This window comes from Bubalus kerabau, chromosome 4 (genome assembly GCF_029407905.1).
Source record: "Bubalus kerabau isolate K-KA32 ecotype Philippines breed swamp buffalo chromosome 4, PCC_UOA_SB_1v2, whole genome shotgun sequence".
Lineage (NCBI taxonomy): Eukaryota > Metazoa > Chordata > Mammalia > Artiodactyla > Bovidae > Bubalus > Bubalus kerabau.
The window spans coordinates 81,060,970-81,079,816 of record NC_073627.1 but is presented as its reverse complement, the minus strand read 5'-3'; the positions used below and the strand labels follow the sequence as shown (position 1 = coordinate 81,079,816).

General features: G+C 39.5%; 1 protein-coding gene across 28 annotated transcripts in view; it reads right to left on the bottom strand.

Moving 5' to 3' along the window:
• Nucleotides 1-18,847, bottom strand: part of LINGO2 (leucine rich repeat and Ig domain containing 2) — a 681,723-nt gene that overhangs the window by 613,738 nt on the left and 49,138 nt on the right. The window contains exon 3 of one of the 28 annotated variants that reach the window (XR_008713397.1): nucleotides 10,023-10,178. The exons of the other annotated variants lie outside the window; for them this stretch is intronic. The gene's annotated coding sequence lies outside the window, so the exon portion shown is untranslated. Of the gene's footprint in view, nucleotides 1-10,022; nucleotides 10,179-18,847 lie in introns of those variants that run through there. 28 annotated transcript variants of the gene reach the window in all.

Sequence of the window (18,847 nt, the reverse complement as noted above, 5' to 3'; positions counted from 1 at the left end):
CCTTCTTTTGGATGCACTTCCATTTGTCAATGTCTCCTTTTAAAATGTCTCGAACATCCTATGACATTTCTGAAGCTTCCAGCAGAAATGGAATGCCCTGAGAATAACAGTAAATTTCTCTCATCTGTGAAGAGTGGCGAGACCTAAATTTAAAGAAAATTTCCACTTCTCAAAAGTAGACAGAGAGAGAACTAACCGTTAGAATATTAATAGATGAAAAATTCACCTCTAAGCTTGCTGATGTTACAGAGTGGTATCTGAGAGAATGTTGTCTATAGTGTGTTGCCTGCAACCCACCCACAGGCAAGACTCATTAGATTGCCTATACTGTTTGCTAAATCCCCCAAATATTGGACTCCTCCTAAGACAAATGACCTGGGTCACGATTCTCCAGCTAAGTCACCTTGGACAAGTTGCTGACATACATGGTTTCAAGTTTATTCAGTACTATACTGGTGATTTTCTCTGTCAATCTGACTGGATCACGGGGTGCCCAGATATTTGGCTAACAAATGTTTTTAGGTGTGTCTGTGAGGGTATTTCTGGTGAAATTAGCATTTGAGTTCTTGGATCTGATAAAGTGGTTTGCCCTCTTCCATGGAGTGGACATCACCCAATGTGTTGAGGGCCTGAATAGCAGAAAAAGTTGGAGAAACAAGTTAGCCCTTTCTGCCTAATTGTTTGAGATGGGACATAGATCTATTCCTACCCCTGATACTCCTGACTTCCTGGCTTTCAGACCCACACTGAACTACACCAAAGGTTTTCCTTGGTCTCCCAGCTCACAGAAACCAGATCTTGAGACTTCCAACCTCTATAATTGCCTGAACCAATTCCTTGTAATAAATCTATTTATATATATATATATATTATTGGTACTGTTTCTTTAGAGAACGCTAACACAGTCATCAAATGAATTAAATATCTCTAAGATTCTATGTAAACTATAATTTGTTCTGATAAGAAATTTCAGCATTTCAAAATTTCTTGTCAAGAGTCATATCTTTGATTTTAATTTAGCCCAGATGTAACGTTTCATCTTCAATAAAATCTGAGAAAATGTTTTGCCAGTTCTCATCATATTATGATTCAAGTATTAATTTGTTGGTTCACCTAGCAACTTACTTTTGTGCATATGTGAACCTATCACAGTGCTTGGCAATATGGATGATACAAAGAAACATAATTGTAGCTCTTTCTCTTGAATTTACAAGAGAAACCATCTAGTATTTACAGTATGTAACAGTCTAGTTATTATATTTAAAGCAGTAAAAATACGAATGTCAAATGTTGATAGCAACAAATGGTAATGGAATTCAGAGTAGGGAAAGATCAACATGGCCTAAGAAGATGGAAAGGATTTCATGAAGGCGATGGAAGGAGACAGGGCACTTGATGAACTGGGAGAAAGGAGTATTCACAGCCTAGTCAGAGTGATCAAGCTTTTAAAGAGCCCTCTATTGATCTAGAAACTGTGTGGCAACTGCACATAACAGCTCTGAAATGGAACAACTGGGTAAGGATCCAAATATAAATACTGGATTTTAGCAACTCCTTGTATACACAACATCCCACTCTGCTTAGTTAACAAGATATAACCATCAACTACATGGTTTTAAAATCCCTATGGGGTCTGTGCAAAATCATAAGTAAAAAAAGAAAAAAAAATCAAGAGATACAAAAACAAGAGGGTACTGATATCTACTTTTGGAGTTTGACTATAGATACATTAATAAACTATATATATATGTATACATATATATATATACCTATACACATGTATATATGTATATATATGGTATATAAACTATATATGTATACAAACTGTATATATACATACGTATATATACATATACATATATACATATATTGTGCAGTATATTATGTACCGCACAATTGCACTCATCTCACATGCTAGTAAAGTAATGCTCAAAATTCTCCAAGCCAGGCTTCAGCAATATGTGAACCGTGAACTTCAAGATGTTTAAGCTGGTTTTAGAAAAGGCAAAAGAACCAGAGATCAAATTGCCAACATCCACTGGATCATGGAAAAAGCAAGAGAGTTCCAGAAAAACATCTATTTCTGCTTTATTGACTATGCCAAAGCCTTTGACTGTGTGGATCACAATCAACTGTGGGAAATTCTGAAAGAGATGGGAATACCAGACCACCTGACCTGCCTCTTGAGAAATCTGTATGCAGGTCAGGAAGCAACAGTTAGAACTGGACATGGAACAACAGACTGGTTCCAAATAGGAAAAGGAGTACGTCAAGGCTGTATATTATCACCCTCCTTATTTAACTTATATGCACAGTACATCATGAGAAACGCTAGACTGGAAGAAGCACAAGCTGGAATCAAGATTGCCAGGAGAACTATCAATAACCTCAGATATGCAGATGACACCACCCTTATGGCAGAAAGTGAAAAAGGAACTAAAAAGTCTCTTGATGAAAGTGAAAGTGGAGAGAGAAAAAGTTGGCTTAAAGCTCAACATTCAGAAAATGAAAATCATGGCATCCGGTCCCATCACTTCATGGGAAATAGATGGGGAAACAGTGGAAACAGTGTCAGACTTTATTTTTTTGGGCTCCAAAATCACTGCAGATGGTGACCACAGCCATGAAATTAAAAGGCGCTTACTCCTTGGAAGGAAAGTTATGACCAAGCTAGATAGCATATTCAAAAGCAGAGACATTACTTTGCCAACAAAGGTCTGTCTAGTCAAGGCTATGGTTTTTCCTGTGGTCATGTGTGGATGTGAGAGTTGGACTGTGAAGAAGGCTGAGCACCGAAGAATTGATGCTTTTGAACTGTGGTGTTGGAGAAGACTCTTGAGAGTCCCTTGGACTGCAAGGAGATCCAAGCAGTCCATTCTGAAGGAGATCAGCCCTGGGATTTCTTTGGAAGGACTGATGCTAAAGCTGAAACGCCAGTACTTTGGCCACCTCATGCGAAGAGTTGACTCATTGCAAAAGACTCTGATGCTGGGAAGGATTGGGGGCAGGAGGAGAAGGGGACGACAGAGGATGAGATGGCTGGATGGCATCCCTGACTCGATGGATGTGAGTCTGAGTGAACTCCAGGAGTTGGTGATGGACAGAGAGGCCTGGCGTGCTGCGATTCATGGGGTCGCAAAGAGTCAGACACGACTGAGCAACTGAACTGATATATATATATATATATATATATATATAAACTATATATAGCTCTGAAGAACTATAGTTTTTCACTTTTATAGGAAAAGCTTCACACACTGGTGAGTCAGGTAGAATTGAAGAGAACATGTCAAGATAACAGGCTCTGAATCTAGTGTATATTATACAAAATAACGTAAGTCATAAAGAGAAAAACAAACATACTAACACATTCCATGTACATGGAATCTAGAAAAATGGTATTGATGAACCTATTTGCAGGAGTACAGACATAGACGTAGAAAATGGACTTGTGGACACAGTGGAGTAAGGAGAGGGTGGGATGAATTGAGAGAGTAGCATTGTCTGTGTGTGTATATATATATACACATACACACACACACACACACACACATATATATATATATATATATATATATATATCCAATAGATACATATTTGAAAATAAAAGAACTTGAATTTGTCAACTGGCTTTGGAGGGAGTGACTCTAAAAGCTCAGCTACTGCAAATCATTATTTTCAGTAACCTCTCCAACTGGTACAGCAGACAATCCATGATTTTAATCATGGGGCCAAGTGACACAGCTCTTGATGATCAATTCTGTGATAGGAGCAAAGGCACAAGCCTTCACGATCAGTTTCCTACAGATGGGGAGAGCTGAAGGTATCCTTCTGATGCCTGATTAGGGATCCAGCAGAACTGACCTGTTGGGTCTGGCTGCTGACCTCTTCCACCAATCTCCTTGAAGGTAGCACTAGCTGCACTTGGCACAGAGGAGACAAGTAAAAGGTTTTGTGCACCAGTTTCTTATACTCAAGTGAAGTAAATGTAGACCCATTATCAGAATGAGAGTGCATCACAAATGACTGAAGCAAAGTAACAGGTGCTCAGTAAATATCTACTGAGTGAGGTTCATAGAAACTAGAATTTCATTGTGTCACTTGGATAAAAAAATGCATTTATCACAATCAAGAAATTATCCATGGAAAATTTTCCCAACTCCTTCTCTCCCTAAAAGAAAATACACACAGAGACAGAGGCACATATGTATGTCCTCATGTGTACATAGGTGCCTGTGTTGTATCTTTCCTGCTGCTTTAATTTCTCTTTTCAAAAGGTATTCCTTCATGCAAGGAAAATTTTTCTCCTTTTACAAGGAACAGTGTGCTGATCATATTAGGGCCCCAACTAAATACTCCTCTCATCTTAACAAAAATATATTGTCTTTATCTTTAGCTCATATTTAACTCATGAAAGCCATCCCAAGTTCCAAGGAACAAAATAAGTGGAATTTTTAAAAGAATGAAAATAATAATATAAAATATTAATCTGTGGACAAGAGACAGAGCTTATAGTCCTTCTCTGAAGAGCTGAAATATAGAGCCAGACTCCCTTTTAGAAGGTGCTAGTATTCTTTGTACTGAGGAAACTGACTTAGTTGAGACACACAAAGAAACTATTCAACATGCTCAGTGCCAAGGATAGAAGGCAGGAGCAGTTCCAGAGGAAGATGGCATCAAGTTAGTGTGATAGGAAGGTAGAGGATGGAAAATGTCAACAGTCATTGGACAAGACCCTGATGCTGGGAAAGACTGAAGGCAGGAAAAGAAGGGAACAGAGGATGGATGATATCAGATGATATCAGAGACTGGATGATATCACTGACTCAAAGGACATGCGTTTGAGTAAACTCTGGGAGCTAATGAAGGACAGGGAAGCCTGGTGTGCTGCAGACTATGGGCTCGCAAGGAGTTAGACATGACTTAGCGACTGGACAACAAATATATTATATATAAATACACACACACACACACACACACACACACACACATAGTGAATTACAGAAAAAAAAAAGTAGACTTCTGCTTTGTATGAAAGAAAGCCCAAAGTTACTCAGTGACCTACGAGATAAAATTGTGGCAACAAACACTGGCTCCCTCCTTTTATCAAATTTATTTACTTTTGGATGTGCTGGGTCTTTGTTGTTGCATGCGGGCTTTCTCTAGTTGCAGCGAGCAGGATCTACTTTCTCATCGTGGTGTGTCGGCTTCTCATCTGGTAGCGTCTCTTAGTGCAGAGCATGGGCTCAATAATTGTGGTGCATGGGCTTAGTTACCCCAAAACATGTGGAACCTTCCTGGACCAGAGATCAAACCCATGTCTCCTGCATTGGCAGGTGGATTCTTAACCACTGGACCACCAGGGAAGTCCAAACACTGGTCCCTTTGTTATAGGGAACTAGCATTGTTTCATCCTCTGTGCCTTTTCAGAAGCAATCTATCTTCTAAGAGTGCATAGAACAGTGGAATCTTTTGATAAATATTTTTTGGTATGCTTCTTTCACCACTGCAATTTGGAGAATGTGTTGTTCTGTGCTTAGTCATTCAGTCATCTCCAACTCTTTGCAACCCGATGGACTGTAGCCCACCAGGCTCCTCTGTCCATAAGGATTCTCCAGACAAGAATACTAGAGTGGGATGTCATGCCCTCTTCCAGGCCATCTTCCCAATCCAGGGATCAAACCCAGGTCTCTCACATTACGGGCAGATTCTTTACCACCCGAGCTACAAGGAAAGCGCAAGAATACTAGAGTGGGTAGCCTATCCCTTCTTCAGGGGATCTTCTTGACCCAGGAATTAAACCGGGGTCTCCTGCATTGCAGGCAGATTCTTTACCAGCTGAGCTACTAGGGAAGGCCAGTTTGGAGAATACATTATAGTATTTCTGGACTACAGATAGTGTGGTTTAGCATAAGTTGATCCCATTTTGACAGGTCTCATATGACTATTTTAGAAGCCACTAAATAGAGTTTGGGTCATAGGCATGATAATTCTCATATTGAAAATTTTAAGGAAATTTGTATAAAAGTATTTGAAAGCCAAATTTACCAGAGCTAATTCAACATAATCAATCCTCCTATTAAACAATCTTTGCTCCTACTCAACCCACCTAGAATATGTGTGAAATACCAAGTTGCCCAGTGGAAGACTGAGTAAAGTGTACACAAACACCCATAATATACCCACAATTCAGTTTAGTCGCTCAGTCGAATCTGACTCTTTGTGACCCCATGAACTGCAGCACTCCAGGCCTCCCTGTCCATCACCAACTCCTGGAGTCCACTCAAACCCATGTCTACTGAGTAGGTGATGCATCCAAGCATCTTATCTTCTGTCGTCCCCTTCTCCTCCTGCCTTCAATCTTTCCCAGCATCAGGGTCTTTTCCAATGAGTCAGCTCTTAGCATCAGGTGGCCAGAGTATTGGAGTTTCAGCTTCAAAATCAGTCCTTCCAACGAACACCCAGGACTGATCTCCTTTAGGATGGACTGGTTGGATCTCCTTGCAATCCAAGGGACTCTCAAGAGTCTTCTCCAACACCACAGTTCAAAAGCATCAATTCTTCTGCGTTCAGCCTTCTTCACAGTCCAACTCTCACATCCATATGTGACCACAGGTAAAACCATAGCCTTGACTAGACGGACATTTGCTGACAAAGTAATGTCTCTGCTTTTTAATATGCTGTCTAGGTTGGTCATAACTTTCCTTCCGAGGAGTAAGCGTCTTTTAATTTCATGGCTGCAGTCACCATCTGCAGTGATTTTGGAGGGCCCCAAAAATAAAGTCAGCCACTATTTCCACTGTTTCCCCATCTATTTGCCATGAAGTGATGGGACTGGATGTATGATCTTATTTTTCTGAATGTTGAGCTTTAAGCCAACTTTTTCACTCTCCTCTTTCACTTTCATCAAGAGGCTTTTGAGTTCCTCTTCACTTTCTGCCATAAGGGTGGTGTCATCTGCATATCTGAGGTTATTGATATTTCTCCTGGCAATCTTGATTCCAGCTTGTGCTTCTTCCAGCCCAGCAAGAGCTTCCTCCATACCAATAAGAAAGATGAATATAAGCAACATAAGTCTCAATCTTTTCTGTCCTGTGACATCTCAGGTCTGGGAATGCAGTGAGCTGCATTCAGATTTGATCCTAATTTACTACTGATGTGGCATAAATGTTAAATACTGCTGCTGCAGACATTAACCCAAACTCCTTAATTAGGGATGGAGATGATGGAATATATTTTCAGCTTAATTACCAAGCTGGTCTCAGTCAATAAAGGTTAGCTATTTGATAAGGCTTCTCAGCTATTAATATGACCCACAGTGTATAGATCAAAAAACTACATAAAACAGGGGGAAAAAAACGAATTGCTCCTACTTAATGGTTCCATACCCTTAAATATGGCCCTACACACATCTATTTTGCACATGTACATATTCTTCCCTATCAAACCAAATAACAATCATTTACTAGGATAAACTTTCTTCTACTTTTGCCAAAGAGATTGTCTTGTGTAACAAAAGCTACATAGGACATGAGGATGAGAATTACAATCAGTATGGATTCTTAATTTCTTGTGCTTTTTAAAACTTGACAAGTATTTGGGAGTGCCCCTAAAATTTTGAAAAATCATTACAAAGGGAATTTGAAGATGTGTAGTGATATCCAGAGTTTCTGGGGAGGGGTTTTGGTAAAAACAACAACAACAACAAAAAAAAACTCTCTTTCTCTAAGCTTAGGAGACCAAGCTCAACATGAAGACAGGGAATTTCTGAATTAAATATGTTAGTTGTACTAGTGCATGTTCATGGACAAAAGGATGGCTAAATTGAAGAATATTTTAAAACCTTAGTTTAAGGAATGGACTACTGACAAAAATTTAGAACTCTGTTGAGCACATATTACATTCCTCATTCTGCCTTAAGTCACCCTTTGAGGTATTCCTTGCAAAATGTATTGGATAAAAGCAAATAAAAAAAAATTGCATTTATGTGATTTTTTTAAAGCATTCAACTTAGTTTTAATCATCAGAGTTTCCCTCCATCCATACTTCACTAATTTATAGAAACATTATGCAAATTATGCAATGTTGGTAATAAGAACAGTTAACATTTAAGATTTTAAACTGACAAAGCAGATAATAGACTCTTGGTGGGAGCAAAAATGCTTGTGTGTGTTAGACAGTGACGTCTGGCTGTGCCCAGAGCATCAGCAAGTGTGTTTTACAGAAGAAACAGACAATTTAACTATTCTAGTGAGCATGTTAGAGGGTTACTAGGTCAGCTGTTGAGAGAGTTCTTCTTGCGTCTGGACCTAAAATTGGTGATGAAGTAGAATAGACTTTGTCTTTTGTCTGTTCAGTTCTCTGAGAAATCCCGTAGAGAAACAAGTTAATTGGATCACCATTTTGGCCATTTTTGGATTGACCAAATTCCTCCCATACCACTAATATTCACAAATGTGGCAAGATAATGACTGTTAATAGTATCAACAAGCACAACAAACAAGCAAGCACTGAATTAAGTCTTCTAATAGCATCAAGGCAGTCAGCAAAGTTCCAGATTGGTATAATGGTGTACGTGGTATGCTATTTTCAAATCCTAAGATGGTTAAAGATTCCATATAGAAAGCAGACTCAAGGGAATGCCTAATACCCAGGTCCCATTATAACATGAAGGTTAAGCCAATCTTATATTGCAGGAATTTAAGAAAAGGAAACAATACTCAGGCTCAATACTCAAATATTAAGGCTGCTGCTGCTGCTGCTAAGTCGCTTCAGTCGTGTCCGACTCTCTGCGACCCCATAGATGGCAGTCCACCAGGCTCCCCCGTCCCTGGGATTCTCCAGGCAAGAACACTGGAGTGGGTTGCCATTTCCTCCTCCAATGCATGAAAGTGAAAAGTGAAAGTGAAGTCGCTCAGTCGTGTCCAACCCTTAGCGACCCCATGGACTTCAGCCTACCAGGCTCCTCCGTCCATGGGATTTTCCAGGCAAGAGTACTAGAGTGGGATGCCAATTGCCTTCTCCAAAATATTAAGGCAGTTGTTCCCAAATGCAGTCAAGAGCCTGCTCCTTAGTGGAGATACAAAAATCTGATCAAGAGCTTGTTAAAAAGCAGATTTTTTATTCTCCACTCCAGAAAGTTCCGATTAAGTAAAGGTGAGTGAACTAGAAATGTGTGTTTTACACCCCAGGTAAAGCTGCTAGGAAGGTAGGTTTGTGAGCAACTGGGTTAAGCACTTTGCTCAGAGTCCTACGTTCAGTGAGTGAAAATGCCAGAACAAGGAGAAACCATTTTCCCAGGGCTTCGGTTATCACAACAGACGCCCTAAATGTAATGTGGAATTAATTCAGTCTATTTATTTGTAAGACAATAGACACAAAGAAATACTCTTGGACTAAATTAAGGAGCTCAAACTATGGCCACTATAAAACTTACACCTTCAAGATCAATACCTTGATGGTTATCAGTAAGGGTGGGGAGAAATGGCATTCCTATTCAACCCTGAGATTGTACAAATTAGTTCAACCTTTCTGAAGTACAATTTTTCAAGGTCTACTAAAGCTACCAGATTATTGATCATAAACTATAATCTAATAATTCTACATTAAGAAAATCATTCTATAGATATGCCTCTCATATAGTCAAAAACATATAAAAAGATAAAAATTTTTGTGACTACAAAAATCTGAGAAAACATACAAATCCACCTAAATAGAAAATAATATATATAGTATCATTTCATTTGTTTATGATATGAATATGGTGATGCATGTAATGAAAATTCCCTGAAGGATACATGAGAAATTCTTAGTGGTTAATTTGGGGGGGGGGTGAATACAGTGGGATATTGGGGTATGTATTAATTTCCTGTTGCCAGTGTAACAAATTACCACAACCTTTGTGGCTTAAAACAACAGAAATTTATTCTCTAAAATTCTGGAGTTAAGAAGTCTGAAATTAGTCTTATGGGGCTAAAAGTTGGAAACAGAGCTGGTTCCTGTTGGAGGCTCCAGGGGCAAACTTATTGCTTTTATCTTGAGCTTCTAGAAGCTACTGGCACTCTTTGGCCTACCATCACATTACTCAAACCTCTGCTTCCTTAGTCACCTTGCTTTCTCATCTGTCTAATCTTCCTTCATTTCCCTTAGGAGGATCCTTGTCATTACACTGAGTCCACCTACGGGGAGATACAAAATCCTTGATTAGTCTACCTACAAAGTCATTTACCAAGTAAGGTAATATTTACCAATTCTGGTGACTAAGAGATTACTACTGGGGGAGAGGGAGGCAATATTCTATCACAGGAAGGATGTGAAGGTACTTTTTATTATGTGTTCTTTTAAATTATGACTTTTTAATTTTTAATTAGAGGATAATTACTTTACAATATTTTGATGGTTTCTGCCATGAATCAGCCATAGGTATACATACATGTGTCCCTTCCCTCTTGAGCCTCCTTCCCACTTGCCTCCCCATTGCATCTCTCTAGGTTATCACAGAGCAATGGATTTAGGTTCCCTGTGTCACACAGCAAACTCCCACTGATTACCTATTTTACATATGGGAATTTATGTTTCAATGCTACTCTTTCAAATCATGCCACCCTCTTCTTCCCTCACTGTGTCCAAAAGTCTGTTTTTTATGTCTGTGTCTCCTTTGCTGCCTTAAAAGTAGGATCATGAGTATTATATATCTAGATTCCATATATATGCATTAATATGTGAGATGTGTCCTTTTCTAACTTCACTCTGTATAATAGGCTCTGCTGCTGCTGCTAAGTTGCTTCAGTCATGTCCAACTCTGTGCAACCCCGTAGACGGCAGCCCACCAGCCTCCCCCGTCCTTGGGATTCTCCAGGCAAGAACACTGGAGTGGGTTGCCATTTCCTTCTCCAATGCATGAAAGTGAAAAGTGAAAGTCAAGTCACTCAGTCGTGTCAGACTCTTTGCGACCCCATGGACTGCCGCCCATCATGCTTCCCCGTCCATGGGATTTTCCAGGCAAGGGTACTGGAGTGGGGTGCCATTGCCTTCTCCGAAAATAGGCTCTAGGTTCATCCATCTCATTAGAACAGACTCAAATGCATTCCTTTTTATGGCTGAGTAATATTCCCTTGCATATATGTCCCAGAACTTACTTATCCATTCATCTGTTGATGGATATCTAGGTTGCCTCCATGTCCTAGCTATTGTAAACAGTGCTGCAATGAACAGTGGTGTACATGTGTCTTTTTCAAAGATGGTTTCCTTGAGGTATATGCCCATAGTGGGATTGCTGGGTCATATGGTAGTTTTATTGCTAGTTTTTTAAGGAATCTCTATACTGTTTTCCATAGTGGCTGTATCAAACTGCATTCCCACCAACAGTGCAAGAGAGTTCCTATTTCTCCACATACTCCCAACATTTGTTTGTAGACTTTTTCTTGATGATGGCCATTCTGACTGGTATGAGATGATACCTCATTGTAGTTTTGATTTGCATTTCTCTAATAATGAGCAATGCTGAGCATCTTTTCATGTGTTTATTAGACATCTGTATGTCTTCTTTGGAGAAATATCTGCTTAGGTCTATGCCCACTTTTTGATTGGGCTGTTTGTTTATTTTAATCATGTTTACATACCAACTTTAAAATCAAAGCTGGGCAAACATTCAAAATAGAAACCTGTGTCATTCTGAGAAAACTATGATACATCTAAACCAACCAGAAGAACAACAATTCATTTTTAAAGTATGAGGTATTTATATTTCACTTTGATCTAAAGTGGATTTCAGTTCAGTTCAGTTCAGTCGCTCAGTCGTGTCCGACTCTTTGCGACCCCATGAATCATAGGCACGCCAGGCCTCCCTGTCCATCACCATTTAGGCAGTTACAAAACAGGTACCTGTACTAAAATTAATAAAAATTTTAAAAGTTATTAGAGCTACAATAACAAGATAAGAGAATACTGACTGCTATAAGTTAAAATTACTTACTTTGATTGGGAATGAATCTTGGCTCTGGGTTTCCTCCTGACAACTAAAGCATTAAAAAAAAAAAAAACTGAAGAAAGAAAAGTCACCTTATTCCTGTTGTTGGCAAATGAGGAAATATATCAATCACCAGGAAGAGACAGATTTTTCTGGTACTAAGCTCTATGGAAAATTTCTCATGTGCATCATGGTATGGGAGCATTTGGTATTGTTGCAAATATATCTTTGGAAAATAATTTACATCAGCCTTCAAAAATTTGGTTTCAGCCCTCTCAGCTATGCCCTTTATAAGAGAGATGTGGACAGAAATTTTTTACACTGAGTTGAATTCCATCAGGTGCTATGCATCTTGTAAGTGCCAATGAATATAAGTGGGATACAGGGAAAATGTCTGATCAATCCACCTGAACTATCCCATCTCCCAGTTCTAGTGTCCTGAGGGACAGCTCTCTATGCCAAACAAATATAGTATTAACAACAACGTACAGCATTAACTCATATGCTGAGAACTTGAAAGCTTTGTGCTAGCCTGGAGCACATTTTCAGAAAGACCCCAAAATCACTGCAAAGTAAGGGTGTAATATAAATGCTTCCACTGTTGTAGTTAAGGATATGCTATAGGCAATCTGGAGCTGCAGAACATAGCTTCAGGTTACAAGAAAAAACCATACAGTTCTGTCAAGTCCGATTTTGTTGTTTTCTTTAAAACCATAGCTTTAAAAATATTTTTGGGTCCCTTCCAAAAGCTGTTAATTATCCCATCCTTTGGAAAGATGCATGGAATAGCTTCAGTTCAAGGGAACAGACCTAGAAGGACTGTGAAACATCGCTACTATACAGAATACTTAGAAAGATCTTCTGCCCATCCTGGAGAGAAGAAGAAAATATATGCTAAACTGTCAGGAACTCCTAAAAGAAACATGTGTTAAACTACTTCAACATTGAGGAATCATCCTAAAAAACACTGGTAGTTTCCTTGGTTTTAAAAGTTTACCTACTAGTAACCAATTTTATTGGTCTAGCTACCAATAACAGAAAACCCATACAACTCTATCAGAGAGGGGTTTATTTGTCTCAAATTCCTGGGCTGGTTGAGATGTTTAAAAATGTACGTCATTTTGGGAAAAATGTATGTTGTTAAGAACAAAAGAGTTCTCATTTCTCCTGATCCATAGTCCTTAGTTTCAGACTTTATCCTATTATATTTCTATGCAACAATTTGCACTTTCAGGTAGCCAGAAAGGGAAGTGTCAGAGAAAGAAGGACAAAGGGCTTCTATTTAATGAGGCATTGTCTTTTTTTTTTTTTTTTTTTTTAATGAAAATAACCCCTCTGTTAGTATTTCTACCTACATTTCTTTCAGTGGAATGTAATACATGGTCACCTTTCAATGCCAGAGGATCCAGGGAAAGAATGTATAGCTGACAAATTGCTTCCAAAATCAATACTGTAGTCAAATGAGGGTGGCTATTGGGTAAGCATTTAGCTAAGCATACCACAGCCATCTAATGAAGATATAATAATAAATTTGGGGAGCTATATTGGTAAATGTGGTATCTACTCGCTCTATCTCTTCAAGAGTTCCCCAGCTATCTTGAAGTAAAGTTATTAATATAAATATGTGATTTATTTGAAAAATCACTGTCAACATATATCAATTCAGTTCAGTTCAGTCGCTCAGTCGTGTCTGAATCTTTGCGACCCCATGAATCGCAGCATGCCAGGCCTCCCTGTCCATCATCAACTCCTGGAGTTCACCTAAACTTATGTCCATCAATTCGGTGATGCCATCCAGCCATCTCATCCTCTGTCGTCCCCTTCTCCTGCTGCCCCCAATCCCTCCCAGCATCAGGGTCTTTTCCAATGAGTCAACTCTTCGCATGAGGTGGCCAAAGTATTGGAGTTTCAGCTTTAGCATTGTTCCTTCCAAAGAACACCCAGGACTGATCTCCTTCAGAATGGACTGGTTGGATCTCCTTGCAGTCCAAGGGACTCTCAAGAGTCTTCTCCAACACCACAGTTCATAAGCATCAATTCTTCAAAGCTCAGCTTTCTTCACAGTCCAACTCTCACATTCACACATGACCACTGGAAAAACCATAGCCTTGACTAGATGGACCTTTGTTGGCAAAGTAATGTCTCTGCTTTTGAATATGCTAACTAGGTTGGTCATAACTTTCCTTCCAAGGAGTAAGCATCTTTTAATTTCATGTGGTAGGTGTTGTGATAGGGCATCAGAGGGCAGACACACTGAAACCATAATCACAGAAAATTAGTCAATCTAATCACACGGACCACAGCCTTGTCTAACTCAATGAAACTAAGCCACGCTGTGCAGGGCCACCCAAGACAGGCGGGTCATGGTGGAGAGGTCTGACAGAATGTGGTCCACTGGAGAAGGGAATGGGAAACCACTTCAGTATTCTTGCCTTGAGAACCCCATGAAAGAACCCCATAGAACAGTATGAAAAGGCAAAATGATAGGATACTGAAAGAGGAACTCCCCAGGTCGGTAGGTGTCCAATGCTACCTGGAGATCAGTGGAGAAATAACTCCAGAAAGAATGAAGGGATGGAGCCAAAGCAAAAAGAATACCCAGTTGTGGATGTGACTGGTGACAGAAGCAAGGTCCAATGCTGTAAAGAGCAATACTGCATAGGAACCTGGAATGTTAGGTCCATGAATCAAGGCAAATTGGAAGTGGTTAAACAGGAAATGGCAAGAGTGAATGTTGACATTCTAGGAATCAGCGAACTGAAATGGACTGGAATGGGTGAATTTAACTCAGATGACCATTATATCTACTACTGAGGGCACGAATCCCTCAGAAGAAATGGAGTGGCCATCATGGTTAACAAAAGAGTCCAAAATGCAGTACTTGGATGCAATCTCAAAAACGACAGAATGATCTCTGTTCGTTTCCAAGGCAAACCATTCAATATCACAGTAATCCAAGCCTATGCCCCAATCAGTAATGCCGAAGAAGCTGAAATTGAATGGTTCTATGAAGACCTACAAAACCTTTTAGAACTAACACCCTCCCAAAAAAATGTCAACATATATACAGCCTGTCTATTAAATTCTAAAATTATGAGTTAATAGAGCATTTAATTTAGAATGACTATTAATAGACATTTAGACTGACATGACGTATGTGTCTAGTACATGGGAGATATAAAAGTATACAGGTGTATGACAAAGATAGAATAAAAGAATACTAACCTCTGTGGGATTGAGATTAAGGGAAACACTCAGAAATAGTCAAGACCCCAGGACACATATTTTTTGCTCAAAGTCTTTTGGAAATTTGTTGTTCTTTGTTCTTCTTTTTTTTTTTTTGATCATTAAATCTCAGAAAGAAGACTAACCTACATGGACTTAACCTATATTTATAGTGTTTGTATATATCTCTCACAAGAAACTAGCCTTGGTTCCATATCCTAGAGACAAGGGGACTTCTCAGGTGGCGCAGTGGAAAAGAATCTGCCTGCCAGATTCTTGTGGATTCAATCCCTGGGTTGAGAAGATCCCCTGGAGTCGGAAATGGCAACCCACTTCAGTATTCTTCCCTGGAAAAATCCATGGACAGAATACCTTGACAGGTTATAGTCCATGGGGTTGCAAAAGAGCCAGAACATGACTGAGTGACTGAGCACGGGCACCACAAAGAGAAGCTGCTCACCTCCAACATTTTATAGCTGCTACAATTTTCATCTTTTTTATTTTTTTCCCTAAGTCATAGGGACAAGGGAGGATCAGCTGGAAATGCAGAGGAAAAATTGAGAATGACATTGCCTAGCTTTGGTGTGAAAGAGAGATGGCTTGCCTATTTTCAAAAGTACTCAGTCCAGAACATGCTGTATCAAGAAGTAGAAAGATCTCTGTCTTACCTGGGGCTTTTTATCTTATTATGTAATATGTATACATGAATGTACATGATAAAGTCCTGGGTGATCATAGTCCTTGGGAAAGCTGGCCAGTTAATATGCTTCTCCTGTCTTTTGCTCATAAAAAAATGGAAGCAAATTTTTTGTTCTAATTCAGTGAGTTCAATTCAACTTCCTGGGACCAATTACCTCTATTTTATTTCAACATTAACAGGTTCAAACCAAGACTTATCATTTACTGGCTGAATGACTTTGAGTAACTTACTTAAATTTACTAATCCTGATTTTCTTCAAATATAAAGTGATGAAGGTAAATTTCTGAAAATTAAATGATATGACATACATACAGACACCTAGCGTAATACACAGCCATATTAGTTGCTAAACAAATGGCATTTTTTTCACCTTTCTCTCATTGAAAAGCCATCACTTTACAGCCAGGGCATTTCCACAGATACTTGTAAAATGATCTCTCTTCTAAAATCCCATTTCTTTGATTCAGTCTTTCTAGATTAGTCAGAGGGTAGTGCCTAACTTCCTGGATGTCCCTACTGGGGTCATTACTTGCACAACCACAAAGATGACAGAAAGTATGTTGCCTTCTAGAAACTTCTTTTGTTGACAGTGAATGAAAATAATGCCAATCTTGAAGGCAAACTGTGATCCCAGAGAGTTTCCTTAGTGTTTCTTTTCACCTTAACTGGTAACTTCTCACTCCAAGCAAGAGCAGGACACATTGCTCCTATTCCTGTTTTGTTCTAACATCATCCTTACTCTTTTAGACCTAGGATGAAATCCTGAGTGGAATCATCAGGCAGGTGTTTGACTTGGAAGGCTACTAGAACTGGAGCTAGGGCTGAAGAAATAGAATTGTGCTTCTGGCAATTCATGGAGTCAAGTAAACATCAGTGCCTGCAGACCAAGAAAATCCACTACTGACATATCTCCTCATACTAAACATCCTGTGCTCCTTTCTAACTACTAAGCAGAAGCCCCAGTAATCACAATCTATATTCCTGTATAGATAGAAAGGCAATGGCAAAGAATGCTCAAACTACTGCATAATTGAACTCATCTCACACACTAGTAAAGTGATGCTTAAAATTCTCCAAGCCAGGCTTCAGCAATACATGAACCGTGAACCTCCAGATATTCAAGCTAGTTTTAGAAAAGGCAGAGGAACCAGAGATCAAATTGCCAACATCTGCTGGATCATCGAAAAAGCAAGAGACCTTCAGAAAAAACATCTATTTCTGCTTTCTTGACTATGCCAAAGCTTTTGACTGTGTGGATCACAATAAACTCTAGAAAATTCTGAAAGATGGGAATACCAGACCACCTGACCTGCTTTTGAGAAACCTGTATGAAGGTCAGGAAGCAAGAGTTAGAACTGGACATGGAACCACAGATTGGTTCCAAATAGGAAAAGGAAGACGTCAAGGCTGTATCATGTCACCCTGCTTATTTAACTTATATGCAGAATATATCATGAGAAATGCTGGGCTGGAAGAAGCACAAGCTGGAATCAAGATTGCTGGGAGAAATATCAATAACCTCAGATATGCAGATGACACCACCCTTATAGCAGAAAGTGAAGAAGAACTAAAGAGTCTCTTGATGAAAGTGAAAGAGGAGAGTGAACAAGTTGGCTTAAAGCTCAACATTCAGAAAACGAAGATCATGGCATCTGGTCCCATCACTTCATGTCAAATAGATGGGGAAACACTGGAAACAGTGGCTGACTTTATTTTTCTGGGCTCCAAAATCACTGCAGATGGTGATTGCAGCCATGAAATTAAAAGACGCTACTCCTTGGAAGGAAAGTTATGACCAGCCTAGACAGCATATTAAGCAGAGACATTACTTTGCCAACAAATGTCTGTCTAGTCAAGGCTATGGTTTTTCCAGTGATCATGTAAGGATGTGAGAGTTGGAGTATAAAGAAAGCTGAACGCCAAAGAATTGATGCTTTTGAACTGTATGGTGCTGGAGAAGATTCTTGAGAGTCCCTTGGACTACAAGGAGATCCAGCCAGTCCATCCTAAAGGAGATCAGTCCTGGGTATTCATTGGAAGGACTGATTTTGAAGCTGAAACTCCAATACTTTGGCTACCTGATGCGAAGAGCTGACTCATTGGAAAAGACCCTGATGCTGAGAAAGATTGAGGGCAGGAGGAGAAGGGGACGACAGTGGATAAAAGATGGTTGGATGGCATCATCGACTTGATGGACACAGGTTTCAGTGGACTCCGGGAGTTGGTGATAGACAGGGAGGCCTGGCATGCTGCGGTTCATGGGGTCGCAAAGCGTCGGACATGACTGAGCAACTAAACTGAACTGAACTGAAGAGACATTACTTTGCCAACAAAGGTCCATCTAGGCAAAGCTATAGTTGTTCCAGTAGTCATGTATGGATGTGAGATTTGGACTATATAGAAAGCTGAATGCCGAAGAATTGATGCTTTTGAACTGTGGTGTTGTAGAAGACTCTTGAGAGTCCCTTGGATAGCAAGGAGATCCAACCAGTCCATCCTAAAGAAAATCGGTCCTTAATATTCACTGGAAGGATGGATTCTGAAGCTGAAACTCCAATACTTTGTCCACCTGATGCAAAGAACTGACTCATTAGAAAAGCCCTGATGCTGGGAAAGATTGAAGGTGGGAGAAGGGGATGACAGAGGATGAGATGGTTGTATGACATCACTTTGAGTAAGCTCTGGGAGCTGCTGATGGACATTGAAGCCTGGTGTGTTGCTGTCCATGGGGTCTCAAAGAGTCGGACACGACTGAGTGACTGAACTGAACTGAAGTCAAATTTGCTGAAATTTGAGGCAAGATATATCTTAAGAACTGTATTACAAAAAGACAAATAATTGAAATGTAAAACAGAAGATTTAAGAGGAAGAATGTTTCAATATTTTTTCAGAGGAGTATTATAGATGATGTGGAGAAAATAGTTTTTTAAATAAAATAGAAAAAAAAAAAGATC